Here is a 6,000-nt window from a genome sequence, read left to right as displayed (position 1 = left end):
TAATCAGATCTCAATAAATGGTGATTTGTGACTGGTACACTGTGAATGGATTACTTTAAACATCTTGATGGTGATGTGATTAATCCTATGAGCTGATTACTATTACTTTATAATTTCTGCAGGTTTAATTTTGGGATTTTTTGGAGGAGGTTTTTTTTATGCTTTGCACAGAGATTGTGGCCCTTTTTGCAACATTTGCTTCTTGCAGTTAACAGAAACTGTTATCTGTTCTGATTAAAACCTTGAACACCGTCTCTTTTTTTGGTTATTGTTGCTTCTGTTGTCCCTCCATCTTATCTTCAGTTGCCAGATTGTTCTGAGTCATGGCTGCTGGTATAATATTTTTCCACTCTTCTCTGAAGATGTGCTGTTTATTGATGGCAGTGTTAATTGTAGGATCCATAGTATTCAGTTCTGCACAAGAAAGGGACTTCAATTTGCCCAGTCCAGGAACAGAAGGTAACTGTGGGGTGACTTTGTTCCTTGACTCAAAATGCATCTGAGAGCCTGAATTACAGTATCTTGGTAGCATCCTAGGCAGGAATGAAGCAGTGTCTCTGGAGACACCTTCTATGGTAGAAGCTGAAATAACAATGCAGAGTGTTCATGCCTGGATTTTAGAAAAGTAAGGTTCTCTAAAATCTTACTGTGGGACTTTTTGCTGTTATTTTTTATATAAATGTATACTGCAGCCTTTTATTTTTACATTAATCATGATTCTTGGTGTAAATTCTCAACTAATTATATGTCATGCTAGGGAAGAAAGAGTCAAGAAAATTTTATAGTGACTGATTTTTTCCCCCACTGTTTTATGATAAAATATTTTAAGACTTGTAAGGGTTTGAATCATTATCATAGTAATTCTTTTATAGCTCTCTATTTTATATACATACATATGTGTATGTGTGTTAGAATACTTGACTTTTAAGGGTGAGGGAAGATGATTTGAAGATAGTACCTACGTATTTCCTTCTTTATTTCAGTGCACGTTACCTATCCAAGCACACATCGCAAGGTATAATTAAATGGTCGTCTCTTGTGTTTAGCATTGGTGTGGTGATGGCTTTACTTCGGCTTTCTCTTGCTTACTTACTCCTTAGTATTAAAATTGACAGTCTGGGAAATGGAAAAACAATGCAACAAAAAGGGATGCCCACAGACATAGAAATAATTGTAAATAGTACCTCCTTTTGTAGCTGAAAGTGACCAGGTTTTCTTAGGCCTTTAGTGAGAATTTAGGAAAAGTAAATGATTTAGTAAGAATAAATGCTGGATGGGCTTAAGGGATGATTTTCACTGAGTTGCAAATTTCTCTTTTATTTTAAACACATTCCTCCTTTTGGTTGAGTTTAATAATCCGTGACATAGAAGTGGTTCTTTGAGCTGTTTTGCGGAACTAAGTTATGGTATTTCTTTTCATGAAAAGCCATGACGGAACTCAAAACTTATCATCTGCAGGATGAGGTACTAGTGTTTGAAATTAGTTTTTGGTTTGCATGCCTGTTGGAGAAAACTCTTTGCCTTCCAAAATGTGGCAGATAATATATTTTAAAGGAAATTCAGAAGAGATGCCATGCTATTTGAAGTCTAATTTTACCAACCTTGCCATTCAGAAAAATGTTTGAGAATTCCAGGAGACATCTTTGTTTTTGTTGCTCTTTGAAAGGAGAGTTTAGGGGATGATCCAAGATAAGTAATGGAGAATTACAGTGTAAAATTAGATCATTTAAAGAGTGCAATAAAACTCTAAAAAACCTTAAAGTGTAGGCCGTGAGTCAAGTTTTTGCTATAGCAATTCTGTTTGGGAGGTGATTTATTGGGAACAATGATGCATTCGACTTCAGTGATACTGATTTGCTACTTTTACCATATGTCGGAAGTTCAAGTAGAACAATACACACAATGAATTTCAAAAAAGAATCAATGGTGAAGTATGTCTTTGAGCATAAGTACTAGTTCTTCTGTGGAAGGGGAAGAATGTCCAGTATTTCAGTAAACATAAAAAATTTTGCATGGTGGTCAGTTTTCTTGAGAATCAGATATAATTATTGTGTTGCAAACAAGAGTTTACCCACATCTTCATGTAAGACTGTCTTGTCTAAGATGCATTTTGGGGAGTAGAGAAGCAGCTGAAATGATATAACTTGTCTGAACCGAGCAACTTCTCAAAATCCATCCAGAGCTGTTCTTACATGACACATAGTTCTCCCTTGCTAATAGTCTCACGTCCAGCTTGTTTCAGAGGACCTTATTGCATTTTGTAATGTATTAATAGAACCATTTTGTGATACAGATGATTTAAAAATAGGACTATCTGGGAAGAAAGGCATAGCAAATGAATGCTCTTCTACTTTAGGATGAAATTATTGGAAATGTTGGATTCATTAAAAATTCACTTCTGCTACTACCTTTCCCAGTATTTTAACTGTGAGCTTCATCTTGTGCACAGTACCAAGTTTCTTGCTTTCTTACTGTCAGTATTTCTTATGAGATGGAGTACTTGCTTCCTCATTAGTCCTTTGGGAGTAATTGTAGGTATACAAAGGCTGAAATCAGAGTTGAATGAATTCCAGTCTTGTTTGTTTGGTGTTTTGTGGAGACCAGTGGGAATGCTTATAGTGACCTGTAAGAAATTTTTACCATGGTTGCTGCTCTCCAACTTTCCCTGTTCCTTTGCCATCAAGGGGACATCTCTGGCACTCTTAACCAATCTTTTTTCTCTAAGGAGGTGGATCACACATTGTAAGTAGTGTGTCTGTTAAAAAAAAAAAAAAGAAAGAAAATAAAAGCTACTCCTCTTGGTTATGCTGTTGCAAATGAAGGTGATGTTTCTTCTGAGGCAATTTTTGTGGAATACATCCTAAGAAAGGGGTTGCAGGCTTACGTTATTTTTCTGATTTTTCCATCTTTTCCTTGCTTTGAATTGCTGATGCACAGGGGCAAGTAAAAGAGCACTGGAAAAGCTCTGACATAATCTATTTGATGGAAAACAGAGGGTAAGGCAGAATGGGAGAAAATGCCAAAAGAAATAAACTGTGTTCCGATGCAGTTTGTAGCATACACAGTTAGCAGTACTAGGTGAGCTAACTGAGGTTTTATATAGGTTTCCCCACAAGATTTCCACTATGCACTTTGGGGAGTCAGAACTGAGGTGCTCTTGAGTAGCACTAACTGCTTTTATTGACTTCATACCCCACTGTACAGTTGAAGTGCCTTGAAAATGAGCTTGTCAATTTTGTCATACTTTTTTGTCGAAAGACTTTGACATTTCCAAACATGTTACTCAAAAGGATATAGAGAAAATATTGTGATAACTGTAATTTTCTCTTTAAGCTTCCCCTTATTAATTTCAACTTTTTTGAGAAAACTGATTTTAATTTACAAACTGCAACCTGAAAAAAACAACAGATGCTTTAAATCCCAGTACTATATCCTCTGTTAAAAATTGCAGTAAATTCTACTCTATTAAAAACAAACAAACAAACAAACAAAAAAACCCCCAAGGAAACCATAGTGCACATAGCCTACTCATCCTTTATAGCTGTCTCTAATGACTCTTGTGATTTACAGATGTTTCAAGACACGCAAAAATGGGACATGAATTGGTCTGTTATCAGCAATCAGCAAATAGCACTGTCTCTTGTTGCAGTTTTAAGCATTTAAGAATGTGTAAACAAGAACAAGATTCTTGGTGCTGAGTTTATTAACCTGTCACTTAATGACTTGCCTTATTCTTTGCATTTCAATATTAGTTTTGATTTCCTTCAGTCACTGAATCTAGATTTTCTGCCTCTCAAATGGGATCTGCTTTTCCGTTTACAGGCTATGCAGCGCTTTCCCACTAATGCTCTATAGGAAAATGAATTGTTTTCCTGACTACCCATTATAAAAACAGACGATCCTCATACTTTGTAAAAAAGGAAGGTAGCCTGTATACCTGAAATTGGTGTATCAAGAAGTGTTTATTGCTGTCTTTTATTGTTAGTATTTTTCTGAGCTGCCCTTTAGTGGATAGGAGGACAAGGAATTACTGAGCCAGAGGAGGATATATCTTGCTTTGTGTTTTGAGCCAATAAGCTCCATTCTAACAGCTCTGAGATATGTCACCAACCTGTTGTAACAAGATGTGCATAATAAAGTAAAAATAGGGTGCTCATCTTTATTTTCCCTGCTCTTTGGTCTCTGCCTCCAGAACTGCCCAGCTCTGCATCTCAAACCGTATTAACTGCCAAATTCTCCATTTGCTCTCCCTGCTCTGAGGCTTTAGCAACAAACTAAAAGACCCATAGGTCTTCTGGGGAAGAGCATGTTCCAACAAGGAAATAGAGAAACCTTTCCTATTTTTTTTTCCCAGTGATTTCTTCTAGTAGCACACAAAACAGTGTAAAGGATCTCTTTCTTGAAGTTGGTAGAGAAAATCTTCTTCCGAATGTTGCTGCATCTGAACAGTGACCTTAAGAGGATTTTTTGGGAACCAGTAGAGGCTGTAACATAGGTTCATCAAGATGAACATTTTTGTGTATTTGGGGTCTAATTTTGGGTAACTGGGGAGGTTTATTTGATCTCTCAAAGACCAGCTTCTCCAGATGCAACACAATTAAGACTGTGACTCAAATCTTTGTTATGTCACTAGAGGAATTATCGGAAGATAACTCTTTGCATAGAAATATGTGAACACAAACAAAAGACATATTTTCATTTTTGTAATCCTTTGACTTTATTTTGATTGGCAGTGGAGGCTAAAAGTAGCAGATAAACTGGTTTTAGTTTCTTTTCTACCATTGAGAAAGGAGAGAGGGGATAAGAAATTAACAGAAATTAAGGAGGGGGAAAAAAACCCCAACACATATTGATTTTTGTTTTAAATAGATTGATTTTGGGAAAGAAAAGGCTCTTCCATTAACAACATAGTGTAGTCCTGAAACTAGTTTAAACAGTTGCATCATTTTAAGTTGATTAAGACAGTAGAATAAAGAAGCTTCTACCAGACTGTCTGATGAAAACATTGTTGAGTGCCCTGCTAGGATGCTAAGATTTCCAGTAAGTCAAGGTTGCATATTTACGAGTAAATGTTCCCTTTGGATTAAGTCCTTCTTCCCATTGCTAAAAGGAAAGAAAAGTTTAAATTAGAATTCTGATAAATTAAAGTGTTCACCATTGCTCAGAAGTTTCTGAGGGAGAGAACCGGAGAGGTCTACTGGATGTGCAAAGTGATGTGCACTTCTGGACCAGCACCAACTGTGTGGTGTCATGATGGCAGAATGAAGAGCACAGGTCCTAACCCTGAGGAGGTGGAGGTGCCATGCGCAAAAATATTCCTGTGTTGTGGCAAGAGGAAATAGACATTTCTGTTCATTTGTGAACAAGTAATTCAAAAGGATCTTTGTACCTACTCTTGTTTCTGGATGAGAGAATAAGAATGCTTCCTTGGGAGAGGGTTGGAAGGAAACTATGAAATGTAGCCCTGCAGCTTATTCTCTAAATTACAAAAAACTACTCCAAATACCTGACAGACCCCCTAAAACTAAGCTGTGCATAATATATGCCTCATCCTTATTAAAGCAGTGGCTTTACCATGAAATCTTCTTAATGAGAAAAACAAAGTAAGAAAAATAAAGGAAAAATAAAAGAAACCTGAAGTTTTCTTAATATGCAGCTGCATCAATTCTGGAGCTACTACTAATATTTATATGCACATAAGTAAACAGAAATTTGAAGTGGTCTGGAGGTTTAAATGTGCTTTCATATTTCCTGTTGTTTACGCATTTTTACTCAGTTTCATCTTGTCTGTGGTAAAGATTTTAAAATACTACAATTCTTTATCAAAAGGTAATGTATTTTTAACCCTATTACTTTAATGTTAGACTATTTAAATCCCATTTTAACACTGTTTTTATATGGGATAATTTAGTATACCCTTCTGTGTGGTCTAATTTTCATTTGCAATCTCTGTGTATCAATACTGCCTCCAGCACAACATAATGCGAGAGCCAAATAAAT

The 6,000-nt window shown here is 36.1% G+C and overlaps 1 protein-coding gene across 1 annotated transcript in view; it reads left to right on the top strand.

Annotated features, from left to right (window-relative positions):
- Window positions 1-440: 440 nt before the first annotated feature.
- The window catches only part of SEMA5A (semaphorin 5A), a gene marked incomplete at its 3' end in the record, with an annotated part of 140,510 nt that continues 134,950 nt past the window's right edge, over window positions 441-6,000 (top strand). The window contains exon 1 of the mRNA XM_027889049.1: window positions 441-459. The remainder of the gene's footprint in view (window positions 460-6,000) is intronic.

The sequence above is a fragment of the Empidonax traillii genome, unplaced genomic scaffold (genome assembly GCF_003031625.1).
Source record: "Empidonax traillii isolate 1590-97213 ecotype Southwest subspecies unplaced genomic scaffold, ASM303162v1 scaffold249:size1902748, whole genome shotgun sequence".
Taxonomy (NCBI): Eukaryota; Metazoa; Chordata; class Aves; order Passeriformes; family Tyrannidae; genus Empidonax; species Empidonax traillii.
This window is presented reverse-complemented; position numbering and strand designations above follow the sequence as displayed.